At 39.8% G+C, this 17,117-nt stretch overlaps 1 long non-coding RNA gene across 1 annotated transcript in view; it reads left to right on the top strand.

Annotated features, from left to right (window-relative positions):
- Positions 1-1,045: 1,045 nt before the first annotated feature.
- Positions 1,046-17,117, top strand: part of LOC126378595 (uncharacterized) — a 99,437-nt gene continuing 83,365 nt past the window's right edge. Inside the window, exon 1 of the long non-coding RNA XR_007568120.1 lies at positions 1,046-1,327. This is a non-coding gene — a long non-coding RNA (uncharacterized LOC126378595). The remainder of the gene's footprint in view (positions 1,328-17,117) is intronic.

Here is a 17,117-nt window from a genome sequence, read left to right on the forward strand (position 1 = left end):
TTACGGCTAATAGCCGAGACCAACGGCTTAACGTGCCCTCCGAAGCACGGAATCATTTTTACTTTTTCGGACAATCAGGTGATTCAAGCCTGAAAAGTCCTTACCAAACAAAGGACAGTCTCACAAAGTGATTTCGACAATGTCCCCATCGGGAATCGAACCCGGACCTCCAGATCGTGAGCCTAACGCTCTAACCACTAGACCACGGAGGCTGTGCTATTGCCAGTAACCAGGCACAATTCCTGGAAACCACGTGATTCGATTATCCGTGATCCAAACATGAATTCCAACTCATAAAGTCGAATTGAGTGGTTTCGAGGCCGAGTCAGGATTCAAACCTGTGACACCACGGCGTAGTCACGCGTTTTCCGAACAGGGATTTCTCTCTTATGGATGCGACTTAGAATCCAAACCCGGCAGTACGGTCACGAGCATTAATATGCATACACTTTGGTACCATGTCACATTAACTTTTTTGACAAATTCAAATTCAAAAATATCTTTATTCAGTAGGTAACATAGTTACACTTTGAATCGTCAATTTTTACATAACTGTAAGCCTCACTAAATGTCAAATATGTTAGTGCGACAGAGTCCTAAAGTGGGTACATTATAAGTATTGCTCATGACTGTACACGACCCAATTGGGGTATAGTCGCGAGGTTGGGTGTAAAAACAAACTATGAGCTGACGACTACATACGGTTACGAGCATTAATATGTATACACTTTGAAACCATGTCACATTAACTTTTTTGACAAATTGAACTGTAAGCCTCACTAAATGTCAAATATGTTAGTGCGACAGAGTCCTAAAGTGGGTACATTATATTGCTCATGACTGTACCTCATAAATTTTATAAATGAATCATCAATTTGTTTATTTCATACATTCTGCCCGCGTCTTTGTTCGCATGAAACTTCGTAACTTCATTTCATACAGTTTATGTACTCTATATTTTAACCTTACACATAACATATCATCACGCCTGTATCTCCGAAGGGGTAGCCAGAGGAGTATAGTATAATATCATACGTGGCCGCTTACTATGGGTCTCGTGAGGAGGCTCGGTGTCGCTCAGCGGGCAATGGAGAGAGCTATGCTCGGTATTTCCCTGCTGGATCGAATCAGAAATGAGGAGATCCGCAGGAGAACTAAAGTCACCGACATAGCTCGGAGAATTGCAAAGCTGAAGTGGCAGTGGGCAGGACACATAGCGAGGAGAACCGATGGCCGCTGGGGCGGAAGGGTTCTGGAATGGCGACCACGTGTCGGACGACGCTCAGTGGGTAGGCCCGCTACAAGGTGGACCGACGATCTGGTGAAGGTCGCGGGAAGCCGTTGGATGCGGGCAGCGCGGGACCGATCGTCGTGGAGATCCTTGGGGGAGGCCTATGCCCAGCAGTGGGCGTCGTACGGCTGATGATGATGATGATGATCATATGTAAACACTTTTCAATGTTTGGATTATAGATAGATAATCGATCACACAATGCAGGACGTTCACTGTGTGAGATATTTGGTCCGGGTGACCACATTCACAGTATGGCGATTCCTTTAAGCCCCATTTATGTAGGTGATGGTTCGACTCTCCAAGGTCGTTCCTACACACTACAAGCTGTCGACCACACTTCCGAAATCATAAAATACTTACACTTCCTTCTCTATATATTTTAGAAATTTGTAAATTTGTTCGTAAACACCAAGATTTTTTTAAACGTCGCGAAGATCCCCCTGTAAAATACACATTGCGCCATGGAAAAAGATTAAACTTACCTATATCTAGACTCGTCCTACATTCTTCTAGCCCATATGTGATGTCCATCAATATTTATAATTAACTGCCTAACATATTAAAAGAAGAAAAAAGTGACAAAATCTTTATTAAAAAAATAAAAGAACTTCTCATTAATAAATGTTACTACAGCACTAGTGAATACCTTAATGATACTGATGTTACCATTTGAAAAGCTTCCTCTTCTCTTTTAAACTTCTATTTTGTTGTGCCCGAAAGGGTCTATGTGAAACTCATACATGTAACTTACAAACTTGTACACCATCATAGTATGCAAATAAAGAATATTGAATATGAATACACCGGTTCAGTCGGGTCCAGATTTTTCGTTTGGAGACAAAGCCAGGGACCCTCCTCACGGGATCCCGAACAAGGTCCGAATTTGTGCCTTCGAAGATGTTCCACTCCAGCCTCCGCGTATCTTCCACACTTAATTGACTTCTTATGCGTCATCGTCAAGAGACTTGGTTAAGGGAGCTTAAGCTGGATATATGATCCATGCAGGATATTTTATTTTTGTTTGCCATGCGCAATAATAATCATCATCATCATCATCAGCCCATTAACGTCCCCACTGCTGGGGCACGGGCCTTCCCTATGGATGGATAGGGAGATCGGGCCTTAAACCATCACGCGGGCCCAGTGCGGATTGATGGTTATTAACGACTGCTAATGCAGCCGGGACCAACGGCTTAACGTGCCTTCCGAAGCACGGAGGAGCTCGAGATGAAAGCTTTTTTTGTGGTCACCCATCCTATGACCGGCCTTTGCGAAAGTTGCTTTACTTCAACAATCGCAGACCGAGCGCGTTAACCGCTGCGCCACCGAGCTCCTCATATCGATATCACGTGGTGTCCAGGGTATGTGCCCGGTTATTGGCAATAGGCTCGTCCCCTATTACATGGGACTTAAACATAGCTGGCGAGGAGTGCGTATAATGATAAATTATATTTACATCGAAAGTACATAATATTATTAGGATGGAATAACTCACTTAACAGCCTCCGTGGTCTAGTGGTTAGAGCTTTAGACTCACGATCTGGAGGTCCGGGTTCGATTCCCGATGGGGACATTGTCGAAATCACTTTGTGAGACTGTCCTTTGTTTGGTAAGGACTTTTCAGGCTTGAATCACCTGATTGTCCGAAAAAGTAAGATGATTCCGTGCTTCGGAGGGCACGTTAAGCCGTTGGTCCCGGCTATTAGCCGTAAAAACACCTCCACGAACCCGCATTGGAGCAGCGTGGTGGAGTATGCTCCATACCCCCTCCGGTTGATTGAGGGGAGGCCTGTGCCCAGCAGTGGGACATATATAGGCAGTTTATACGTTTATAACTCACTTCTTCTATCGTGGGAGTTGCGAGGTGGAGTACCAACCTCATCAACCCTGGTGTCAGGGTTACTATTGAACCGCCAAAATCCCCTAACGAGGCTCATGTAAGACTACTCATTTACATCAGAACACACATCACACACACACACACACACCACATAATTCTCTAAAATAATAAAAAACCTTCTCTCTAAGCCACAGCTTTAGCTGATCAGAAAAGAAATCTAAACGAACAGAATCGGGTGCAATAAACAAGTTTCAATAAGTATTTCATATTTAATTAAAGCTAAGCTATCAATCAGTATGCGATTTAGTATCACAATCGATGCCATTGATCTAGCCATGTTTGGTGCAGTGTTACCTTCTTACACCGCTGTTGGGGTGTGGTCCAAGCGACAGCCGAGACGCGTTTTAAAATAATAAAAAAAGCATTTGTAGAAGAATTCAAAATCAAATTCAAAAATATCTTTATTCAGTAGGTAACATAGTTACACTTTGAATCGTCAATTTTTACATAACGAACGTCTCATCCGCCTAAAACTACTGCAGCTTCTCACAACCTGTATAGCCGGGGAAAAGAAGCTGCAAGAAAAACCTCGGCACGGGGCCCTAGACGTTCTTTAAAAAAATAAAAATAAACATAAAATATTGGTATACAATTGAGTAATTTAGCTGCCTAGTATCAGTTCTCAGACAGTTAATCCCATGCATTCATATCTTCTAAATAATCACTAACTTTATAATAACCTTTTTTGTAAAGTTTTTGTTTAACTACTGTCTTAAAACAGTTGAAAGGCAAATTCTGAATGTCAATGGGAACCCTAGACGTTCTTTAAAAAAAAATACAGAGATTTAGTTATCTACTAAACGATTACGTTGTCTTAACTGCACATGTTGTTTGCACCTATAATTGGCTTATGTAACAGTCTAATTCCTGATGTAACTATTATTTCTTTTAATGTTTTATTATAATAAGCTATTGGTGTACCTTTTTTATAAATAAATAAATGAGTCTCTGGTTTGCCATTTTCGCAAGAAACCCTAAAATAATTTGTTCACGAAAGTATTGTTCTCTCGTGTGGGCTGAGAGGTGGAATAAATCATCCATCCTTTTCCTTTTTGGCGGATAAGAAAATGACAGGTATAACTTAAAATGAGGATGTGTCTGCAGGAAACGGGGCCAATATTAGGTATTCTCCTCTCTTCTATCGTGTGGATTGTGAGGTGGATTACCAACCCCATCAACCTAGTGTCATGGTTACTATTGAGCCGCCGAAGGCCCCTGACATGACTCGTGTAATGACTACGTACTTACTGATGTTGTATTAACCGGGACCAACGGCTTAACGTGCCTTCCGAGCAAGGATCGTCTTACTTTCGGACAATCGGGTGATCAGCCTGTAACACCCAAAGGCCCCTGACATGACTCATGTAACGAACACACAGTTAATTACATCCATCGTGACATTTCGGATTTCGCACCGCCGCGCCGTAGCATTCATAATTTCCCAATTACATTCCGCTGCAGCTTATAAAATGGCACCCGCGCAAATATTTTACAATAGGCCGACATATCTTAAACCTGTATGAATCAAAGTCTGACAATATAACCCTGCCAAATACGGATCGACACGGTTTATGTAGAAACTGTTACATGTACCACATTCATCATACGTGGCAGGTTAGGAGGAGTCGTGAGAAAATATCGCGTCTAGAGATTACTTTGAGGAAAATCGAAATATAAATATTTGTTAATATTTTTTATCCTATTACATGATCACGTGCTCAGCGGTGAAGGAAAACATCGTGAGGAAACCCACGTTCCCGAGAAATGCGTTTCGGAGGTATGTGACCTAACCTGTATTGGGCTGGTGGTTCCCTTCGGGTTGGAAGGTCAGACAGGCAGTCGCTTCTGTAACAAACCGGACCTGTCAAATGTTCACGTTAGGTAAGAGGACCCTGTGAGAAACGGGATAATGCTAGAGAGATGATCCTATTACATTGGATTTGAACATGACAGGAGCGGAGTGGGTGTCCGGTCACGAGCATTAATATGTGTACACTTTGGTACCATGTCACATTAACTTTTTTGACAAATTGAACTGTAAGTCTCACTCAATGTCAAATATGTTAGTGCGACAGAGTCCTAAAGTGGGTACATTATATTGCTCATGACTGTACTATACCTCTGGCCTGCCCTTTTGGGGGTATCGCCTGTATAGGCGTGATGCAATGTTATGCAAACCTACCACTTGAAGAATGCGAAAGCGTCTCCGTAGCTTGGCATAACGGCGGAGATACGGATGTGGGCTCCGCTGGTGGTAGGTAGATGATAGGTACAGTCATGAGCAATATAATGTACCCACTTTAGGACTGTCGCACTAACATATTTGACATTTAGTGAGACTTACAGTTCAATTTGACAAAAAAAGTTAATGTAACATGGCACCAAAGTGTATACATATTAATGCTCGTGACCGTACCCTCCAATAACTAGCCGCAACTCCTTTATGTATAGTTTATTGAGTAGCACAGCACAGAAGGGAAGCACAGATAGTTGAAGAAAAAAGTCAATAGATACAGCGCAAGAATAGGATATGGGAAACATAAAGAAGCACATAAAACCACCACCATCCTGATTATGCCTCTTAGCCCGCTTTTGAGCTAAATGAATATAATGACTCTCTTCTTCTTCTATCGTGTGGGTTGTGAGGTGGATTACCAACCCCATCAACCTTGGTATCAGGGTTACTATTAAGCCGCCAAAGGCCCCTGACATGACTCATGTAACGACTACGTACATACATCAATAAGTAGTAACCGGGACCAACGGCTTGACGTGCCTTCCGAAGCTCGGATCATCTTTCGGACAAACATAAAGTAATTTTTGCGATATGTCCCCACCGGGAATCGAACCCAGTACCTCCGGATCGTGAGCCCAACGCTCAACCACTGGACCACGGAGGTCGTTACAAACGTGATCCTACGTTATAATAGGCAAATACCTACCAGAACATTCGATATCTGATAAAGCTGTTTTAATTCGTCGATTTGACGAGCAAAATCTTCGCCATCTAATTTAAAATTAGAATCTGCGTTCTGATATATTCCGTTCTCACAAGCTTAAGTGACTGTAAAAAAGTAGAATTCATAAGCGTGTGGTGTTGAATCCCAAACATCAATAGAAGCTTGTCACCAGATAGTTGCTATTACACCACATATACACACAGTAAGGTAACAACCTTTTTATTTTTATTTAAACATAAACATAGCATCACTGAAGGGGTAGGCAGTAGTGTATAGTATAATTTACATTCACTCCAAATCCGGCCTCCGTGGTCCAGTGGTTGAGCGTTACGCTCACGATCCGGAGGCTCCGGGTTCGAATCCCGGTGGGGACATATCACAAAAATCACTTGTGATCCCAAGTTTGGTTGGGACATTACAGGCTGATCACTTGATTGACCAAAAAGTAAGATGATCCGTGCTTCGGAAGGCACGTTAAGCCGTTGGTCCTGGTTAGTACTTACTGATGTAAGTACGTAGTCGTTACATGAGCCATGTCAGGGGCCTTTGGTGGCTCAATACTCCATGACCTCCGGATCGTGAGCCCAACGCTCAACCACTGGACCACGGAGGCCGTTAGTAATAACGGTTAAATTAGGTATTATAATTGGCAGCCCTAGACGTCACACACACAGTTGCACGTGTTGATAATGTCAATGTGTAGTGTCTGTGTAAAACGAAGCTGTTTGTATGAAGTGTCCGGGGTGTGGCTATGCTTAAAGCTTGTTGGAGCTACGCCACTGGTTTTAGCTTTACTGCATCATTAGTTGTAAAGCGGTCGAGGTCGGCCATTCGATGATAATTCGCGCACACTATAATAAATAATGGACAACATTAACAAATTTATTGTGTACCCGCGAATTGACGACGTTATCGGCGTATTAACGGTCATTTCATACATCTTGTTGAGTGATACATACATAAACTCACGCCTATTTCCCACCGGGGTTAGCAGAGACTATGGAATTCCTTTTGCTTCGATGCTGACACACTTCTCTTGCTTTCCACATTCATCAATCATCATAGTATGCATCTACCTACCCTTGCGGGGATATCGGCGTGGGCTTCCATGCCGGACTGGGAGCGATTAAAACATAGAACGTGTAATCGAATGCTCAGACAATATCGATTTAAGTAATCGATATTGACTGGAAATTACACCATAATTGCATCTGTTACAATTACATTACAATGCATAATCGCGGGTATAGGTAAGGGTACAAATGCAGTTTAATTTTCAGGCTACGTATTATTGACAAAGGAGTTTTGTTCCAAATTGAAATCATCATTCTCAGTTTACCCAGGTAGAAAAACAGGGCAAACCTATAATAATTAGAATAGAATAGAAATAGTTAAAAAAAAAAACGACACAAAAAAAAAACAACAACATCATATCTTTCCACTAAAACAATTACAAAAAAGCAAGACAGATGTTTGTCGAAATGATCATACTGTGGTGGTGGAAGTCCTGAGATAAAAGGGCCTCACTCAGCACAAGTCGCGGCGTGAACCACGACGCTGGTATTATGTGGACCCTGTTGGGTGACGCACGAACATCGTGTTCCATAAACAACAAATCCTTCTTCTAATCCAATATTCTTTATTTGCATACTTCCTTCCTTTTATCCCCTGTTGGGATGTAAGGCTCTAATAACAGATTTCCACTCCTCGCGATCTTTTGCAGCCTCTGATGATTACTCCCATGACATGCCGAGGGATTCAACTCTCCCTTTTGCGTTTTCCACGCGCACACCAGGTCAAAGCTCGTCGGGATGTTCCACAGGTCTTCAAAGGCAGACATGACCAATCCACCGCCATTTCCGTGTGCTGATATCAGCCTCCACAGTATTTTGCCCAGCCAATCTGCACAGTTCTGTGTTTGTGATAGTTTGTAATAAGTTACGTCCAAAAAAAATCTACGCGGGTTGGAAGGTCAGATACAGACGCTTCTGTAAAAACCGGAACTAACAAGTCTTCAGGTCAGGTAAACGGACCCTGTGAAATAGGGATATCGATAGGGAGATGATTCAAGAATCGATTGATCTCCTCTTATGTGGGTTGTGAGAACTATAACCGACCTCATCAACCCTTACCCTTAGGTACGTAAATAGAAATACTATTTATTTGCTTTTGAAAAGGGTAGATTAATAGATGAATGCTCATAAAAGTCCCTCCTTATCAGCTATCAACAATAGCATGCAAATATTGTTACAGTTTAGAAACATTTCCAATTCAATATAACGAAAACGAAAAACGAAACGTTAAACGGTATCGTCATCAGCCCATTAACGTCCCCACTGCTGGGGCACGGGCCTTCCCTATGGATGAATAGGGAGATCGGGCCTTAAACCATCACGCGGGCCCAGTGCGGATTGATGGTTATTAACGACTGCTAATGCAGCCGGGACCAACGGATTAACGTGCCTTCCGAAACACGGAGGAGCTCGAGATGAAAACTTTTTTTTTTGTGGTCACCAAAAACGGTATATGTAACGAAAATTCGCAAATTTATCGGCGTCGACAATGTATTTCGCGCCAAAACTCGCGATGCGTCCATCCCAGTGAAACACTTGGCGTCGACTGGCGTGTGGGAGGGGATATGCTAGTATTTAAACAAAAAACTATGCGTGTAGTGCTCGTACAAGTCCCAATGTGTTTTCTTAGGCATCTATCCTATTAGGGCATCTATCCCACATTTACCCTACCCTTACTATTGAGCCGCCAAAGGCCCCTGACATGACTCATGTAACGACTACTTACTCAAGTAAATAGTAGCGGGGACCAACTACTAACGTGTTCTCCGAATTAAAACACATAATAACGGGTTCTTACCGCGTTTAAAATGGGGACCCTACCCACTCCAATCTCATCAATCATCCCGTGATCATGGCACTTGCAACAGTGTCGAAATATCGGGAGTCTCATATCCCCATTTAAAACGCGGTAAGAACCCGTTATTATGTGTTTTAATTGTGTTCTCCGAAGCTCGATAGAATCATTAGGTTTCAAAACTTTCAAATCGTCACTTATAAATTGACTCATATACGAAACTGTCACACACTGATAACTCCGAATGAGATAAACAAATCAATTATTTATTACATTACAACATTATTTTATTAAACATCGCTAATTAAGTGTGTTATAGATGTTTATTGGAAAGATAATGAATAAAAAATGTGTTGAAAATTGATAATAATGAACAGAGTCATAAGCAGTCAGAAGAAAACTTGCAGCCACTGTTGATACAAAGTCCTTAGATGGATGATGGACTGTAGTTTCCTGCCTTTTAGTAACATTAGTAACATTTTCTGCCGAAACCGAAACCATACATACATAAACTCACGCCCGTAATCCCTAATGGGGTGGGCAGAGCCACAAGTAATCAAAGACAACTTGCAGCCACTGTTGATACGATGTCGTAAGCTGGATATGATGAACCTTATGGTGATAAGGGATCAGCCTATCGCCCATAACATTAGTCCATCATGTTAGAGGACACAATCCGTCTGTCGGTTTTTACGACATGCCCGGGAAGACAAGCAGCTGAACGTGTTCTATGTTTTTTATTTGCTCCCAGAACAGCATAGAAGCGAACCGAAACCATAGAGTAAGGAATAATACTTCGTATAGAACGGCAACTCTCCGCTCCCCACCAGCCTCTGAGCTAGGTTTTACCTCACCAACTCTTAATTAAATTAAATAATTCTACACATAGTTTGATTTCTATATATCAAGCAACAATTTTTTTAAATTGTTTTCAATTCTATAATTTTGCGATGGAACATTCTACCTGATATTAACTCAGAATAATGAGCTGAATCACTCCCCACAATATTCGTTACGATGACACTTACACCCCGTACAAGAACGTACGGTAGCCATACAAGTACGTATGGGTGTTAGTGACACCGTAACTAATACTGAGTTGGTTTACTCAGACCATGATTTTGAGTTGATATCAAACGGAATTTCCTCTCGGAATATTTAAGGACATATGTCTTTTTAAATTATTTTCAATTTTATACTTTTGCGACGGAAAATTCCACTTGATGTCAACTCAGAATCCTGGACTGAATCATCCCCCTCAGTATTCGTTACGATGTCACTTACACCCTGTATTTATATCATCACATCACTAAGACCCACGCTCTTGTCGGTGTAGCATTCTCCATGCTACTTTTTAGGGAAAAATAGGGCAGTGGTTTCCCTCTTGCCTTCCGCCCCGCAGTACTCTGTCTGACGCGAGTGGAGTGGCGCCCAGAGTAGTCTATTTCAAAGCCGTACTAGGACTCCTGTCCACCTCTGAATAGTACTGACAGTTACTGCTGCCCTCTGTCAGGTTCCAGGTTACAGTCACTGTGACTTGCCCCTTCCGTCCTGCATTGCCGTACCGATGGCTCCCATCTCCGCCTCTGCAACCGTTGAGGTCTTCACCCGTATCCCTGGGCAAGGGTTCTACGTTATACCCCTGTATATATATTGACATAAAAGCGTCAGTACGTCTGGTTGTTTTTACAGGCGGGTCAGGGGGTATCCTCTAGTACGTGTCATGTTTACTATTGGTATTATAATTATAATCAAATGCATTACAAGTTGTTATAATGTAAACATAAATTTATTTTAAAATAAGTAAATCATTTTGTAATATAGGGCGTAATTAAATATGGTTTAGCCGTTGGTCCCAGTTACTACTTACTGATGTAAGTAAGTAGTCGTTACTTGAGCCATGTCAGAGGCCTTTGGCGACTCATTAGTAACCCTGACACCAGTGTTGATGAGTTTGGTAATTCAACCCACACGATAGAAGAAGAGAAGAATATGGCTTTGTTACTTTTTCATTGTCATTGCAGTCCTGTGGTACACTGGCTTGCTTCTCAAACGGGGAGTGCCAGTTGGTGCAAATCCGATACCGACCCCGCCGGCGTGGTCGACGATTTCCGTCATTCAGCGCTTATAGCTATAATTCTTTCAAATATTCTGCCTCTCAGACGACTCTCTGGGTCGAAGTTCACGCCCAACTGGGCACCCTCAGGCCTGTTGTCTTAAATTTTGTACCGGGGGCCCTTAGCGCTCCCCATTTGTCCGGCCAAGTAGTTAATGTCATGGCAAATTCAAATTCAAATTCAAAAATATCTTTATTCAGTAGGTAACATAGTTACACTTTGAATCGTCAATTTTTACATAACGAACGTCTCATCCGCCTAAAACTACTGCAGCTTCTCACAACCTGTATAGCCGGGGAAAAGAAGCTGCAAGAAAAACCTCGGCACAGGGCCCTAGACGTTCTTTTAAAAAAAATAAAAATAAACATAAAATATTGATATACAATTGAGTAATTTAGCTGCCTAATATCAGTTCTCAGACAGTTAATCCCATGCATTCATATCTTCTAAATAATCACTAACTTTATAATAACCTTTTTTGTAAAGTTTTTGTTTAACTACTTTCTTAAAGCAGTTGAAAGGCAAATTCTGAATGTCAATGGGAATCTTATTGTAAAAACGTATACATTGCCCCTTAAAAGATTTAGTAATCTTATGTAATCGACTGACTTGTAAAGCAAGTTTATTTTTATTCCGGGTATTAACAATGTGCCGATCGCTATTTTTTGCAAATAATCCTATATGTTTTTTTACATATATTAAGTTTTCAAAGATATATTGTGATGCCATAGTTAAAATATTAATTTCTTTAAATTTATTTCTAAGTGACATCTTGGGTCCCAATTTGTAAATCGCCCGAATGGCCCGCTTTTGCAGAACAAAAATGCTGTTCACATCTGCAGCATGACCCCACAGCAAGATGCCGTACGACATTAGACTGTGGAAGTAGGCAAAATAAACTAATCGCGCGGTTTCTACATCGGTTATTAAACGAATTTTTTTGACCGCGAATGCTGCTGAGCTGAGCCTTTTGGACAACTTATCAATATGAGGACTCCATTGCAACTTAGCGTCCAAAGTAATTCCCAAAAATACAGCAGTATCCGTGAGGTCCAATTCCTTATTTTTTACAATAATAGAATCGAGCGGCCTACTAACATTCGATAACGTAAAATAAACATATTTTGTTTTATTTTCATTAAGTAGCAGGTTGTTTACAGTAAACCAATCCACTACCTCTGAAATGGCGTTGTTTACATCGTCAAAGGAATCTTGTCGTCTCTTTACTTTAAAAAGTAAGGAGGTATCATCTGCAAACAGCACCACTTCATGTTTTACAAGACTAGGTAGGTCGTTTATGTAAACTAGGAATAGAAATGGACCTAGAATTGAGCCCTGCGGGACGCCTATAGTGACGTTAGATCCACACGATCTGGAGCCATGCACATCAACCCTCTGAACGCGGCCACTAAGGTACGACTCCAAAAGAGCGATGGCATTATCTGTTATTCCATAGTGACGAAGTTTCGCGATCAATATATCATGACAAACGCAATCGAAGGCTTTGGAAAGGTCACAAAAGACACCAATAGCATCTTTGGACTCCTCCCAAGCCTGAAAAACATGATTTATTAACTCAACACCAGCATCGGTTGTTGAGCGACCCTTTGTGAAACCAAATTGTTTATTAGACATTAAATTGTTTAAATTGAAATGTTGAAGTAATTGCAGTAATAAAATTTTTTCAAATATTTTACTAAGCGTGGGTAGTATAGATATTGGTCTAAAATTAGTAGGGTCAGAAGTACTACCAGCTTTAAACAATGGAATGACTTTACTGTGCTTCATTAAATCTGGAAACACACCATTGTCTACACATTTATTAAATATACATGATAGATAGGGAGCTATGCAATCAATCACAGAGTTAATGACTTTAACAGAGAGACCATGAAGATCTGCAGTCTTTTTCATTTCTAAAGATTTAAAAGCTCTTAAGACGTCCCTAGGACTCACGTGTGTAAATGTTAGTTTATCTACTTTGGACGTATCTATGTGCTCCTTTACAAGTGATTGAGCGAGTGCAGGAGATGACTTCAAGTCCTTGGTAGTCGAAAATGGAATGTCAGTAAAGAATTTTTCAAAAGCTTCAGCAACTTGCTTATCATTTGTGAGTAGTTTACCGTCAATTTGTAATTGATACTCGAGATCGCGTGCTTTGACTTTCCCATTTTCGCTATTTATAACTTTCCAAGTCATTTTAATAATATCTGAGCTACCTTTAATTTTACTGCTAACAAACATTGCCTTCGCGGTAACGCAAACACGTTTGAAAACTTTTGAATACCGTTTTACATAGTCGTGAAAAGCTACGCTATGATTGTATGTTCTTTCTTCATAAAGTTCATACAACCTGTTTCTACTCTTATAAATTCCTACCGTCGCCCAGTCACTAAAAATTGGTGTGTCTGCTTTCTTAATTGTTTTTGCCTTAAATACTTTACTAACTTCCGATTTTGTTAGATTAAATAGGGAGTTATATAACAAATTTGGGTCATCACAGTAAGGAAGTTCTGGTAATTTGTTTGACATATTATCTTTGAATTGTTCTAAACGACTACTTGATATGGGATTGCATGTAACATCCTTTTTCAGAGAGCGGTCAATAAATAAGTTGAAAGATATTTGTTGACCACAGTGATCTGACTTTAATTTATTAATTATTAATTTATCACAAGGTTCTAAGTTACTAAAAATATTATCGATACATTTCGCGGACTGTGACGTGATTCGGGTTGGTTCTGAAAAAAGATTTACAAGATTATAACACAGAAATAAAGATTTGAATGTAGTACTTAATGAGCAATTTTCCAGAATATCAATATTGAAATCACCGCAGACGATAACATGTTTGCTTTTATTACATAATTTGCATAAAGCTTCATCAATAACTTTCTCAAATAGATCATAAGATGAAGCGGGGGGTCTGTATACGCTCAATACAATAAGCCGGCTGAGTTCAATACAGGCTAGCTCAACAGTTCGCTCAACTGAGAGACTTACAATATCCGTTCGTTCCTTATATTTTAAACAATTACGTACTAATATTAATGAACCGCCACGGATAGCCGTCTCCCTGCTGTACGAGCTGGCAACCTGGTGATTATTGAAGCAAACGAACTCATGTTTTTTTAGCCAATGTTCAGTTACGCACATAATATCAACACAATTACTGTTTAAAAAAAGTTCAATTTCAAGTTCCTTGCCCAATATTCCTTGTATGTTTTGGTGTACCAGGTTGATTACATTTGTATTTTTCTTATTGCATTTTATATTTAATATGTCCTCATTTAACTTACTACAGCCAAAGTTTTTCTCTGTTGTCATTAAATTTAATTTAAATTACAAATGTCAGAAATAAAAATAGGCTGCTCAATAGGAGCAGACGCGTTAAAAGCCAACGAATTGGCTGATTCTATTGTAAAAAAAAAGGATAGCGACTTCGCTATTTGTCTTTTGTAAAAGTTAGATAGATAGTAATATCTATCTTTGGTCAAATAAAAATTCCTAACATAGGAATTCGTATCAATAAACTGAAACTTATTATAATAATCGCATACTAAAGTATGCAACGTCAGGTTTAGATCATGTCTAAACTTATTTTCGGTTTTTAGCTGACTTTGGCTGAAAGGCAATGCAAACAAAATCACTTGTGCTACATTCGGTAGGCTGTTAAGTAAGGAAATATAATGAGTAAGTAGTTCTTTGTTCGCGTTACCTCTCCTACCGGCCAAGATTATGATTGTACTATTTTGTGAGAATTGATATGAAATTATTCTTTTTAAAATGTCTAAATAGGAGGCACCCGGCATACAATTATTAATTACTGCCCGCCTCAAGAAATCTACAATAAGTCACGTTAAAAAAAAATCTACGTTTACTCAAACATCCTATGCTAATAGCCTTCGTAATCTTTCTAATTAGCACCCTCTCTATCACCATCTGCCCGAACTGTGACCTGATAACATCATACCAAGTACGTAGTAACCCCTAGGTTATCGCAAGTGTAATAATTGATTTACTATTCAAGTTACATACTAGTTAATCAAAGCACATTACCCTAACAAAACGTCAATATTGAAGTTTTAATACGAACTAAGGAAAGGCTAAGGCTTTAACGTCATTCAGCCTGCTTTAGAATAGAATAGAATTCTTTTTTTTTTCAAATGTAACAAAATAACTAAAAATATGTTTTAATAATGTAATCTTTTATTGAACATACATACATATATAAACTCAAGCCTATTTCCCACCGGGGTAAGCAGAGACTATAGAAGTCCATTTGCTTCGATCCTGACACACTTCTCTTGCTTCCTCCACATTCATCAATTGCTTCATACACGCACGCCGGTTCAGAGTAGATCGTATTCGTTTCTTTTATTGAAACATGAAGAAAATATTTTTTTAAGTTTACGCGGTTATTATATTTTCTACACAATTAAAACACGTAATACCGGGTTCTTACCGCGTTTAAATCAGGGATATGAGACTCCCGATATTTCAACACTGTTGCAAGTGCCATGATCACGGGACGACTGATGAAATTGTAGTATTGCAATGCCTTCCGAAGCACGGATCGTCTTACTTTCGGACGATCGGGTGACCAGCCTGCAATGTCCTAAACAAACTAGGGATCATAAAGTGATTTTTGTGATATTCCCCGCCGGGATTCGAACCTGAGACGTCCGGTTCGTGAGCCCAATAATGATCAATTTCAACATTTCAGACATCTCATCCATCATCAGGTCATTCCACACATTTGTGATAACAGTTCAATGACAATAGTAATTTGAACCGTACGCATCATATTCTCTTTGTGATAATATAATAAATAGCAATGTATGTTTTCACAAAGAGAAAATAACAACCACCGTGGTCCAGTGGTTGAGCGTTGGGCTCACGATCCAGAGGTCCTGCGTTCGATTCCCGAAACATACATACCTACATCGCAACATATTACTTAATATAATAAACTTACTTATCATCATCAGCCGTACGACGCCCACTGCTGGGAATAGGCCTCCCCCAAGGATCTCCACTTATATCTACAACTAATTATAAAATATACAAACATATATACGTATACAATTATATTCAATTCTAATATAATAGAAACATTAAAATGCATGAATTTTTCGACGGAAAATTCCACTTGATATTAACCCAGAATCATGGTCTGAATCGTCTCCCTTAGGCTGGTATTAATAAACTGATCTCAGCTAAGACTGCCCTCAAGATCATGCTAAAGTTCCTGTTTTTATATGAGAACTGTCACATTGACATGATCTTGAGGGCAGTCTCGAAACTGAGATTAGTTTATAAATACCACCTTTAGTATTCGCTTACGATGTCATTAACACCCTGTATAATGTATGTATATTCAAATTCATAAATATCTTTATACAGTATGTAACATAGTTACACTTTGAATCGTCGATTTTTACATAACGAACGTCTCATCCGCCTAAAACTACTGCAGCTTCTCACAACCTGTATAGCCGGGGAAAAGGAGCTGCAAGAAAAACCTCGGCACAGGGCCCTAGACGTTCTTTAAAAAAACAAACATTAAATATTTTTATACAATTGAGTAATTTAGCTGCCTAATATCAGTTCTCAGACAGTTAATCCCATGCATTCATATCTTCTAAATAATCACGTATACGTAGTATTCCTTATTCTATGCTCGCCCCTTACAAAAACCCATCTCTTGCCGCATCACATACCAATCCTTATATACCGCAGTGCAAAGTGTACCACCAACTGTTAATTACCTACTATAATTACAATAATAAATCTCATTCTCACTTTATAAGGATAAATCTCTTCTTTATAACATTACGCGACCGAACGACCGCTATTTATGGCTGGTTAGTTTAAAATACGCCATCTTTATTTGGTATTTATCAGAATAGAATAATGATATAATAAATAAATATAAAGCAATCATCATCATCATCATCATCAGCCCATAAACGTCC

This window comes from Pectinophora gossypiella, chromosome 26 (genome assembly GCF_024362695.1).
Source record: "Pectinophora gossypiella chromosome 26, ilPecGoss1.1, whole genome shotgun sequence".
Classification (NCBI taxonomy): Eukaryota; Metazoa; Arthropoda; class Insecta; order Lepidoptera; family Gelechiidae; genus Pectinophora; species Pectinophora gossypiella.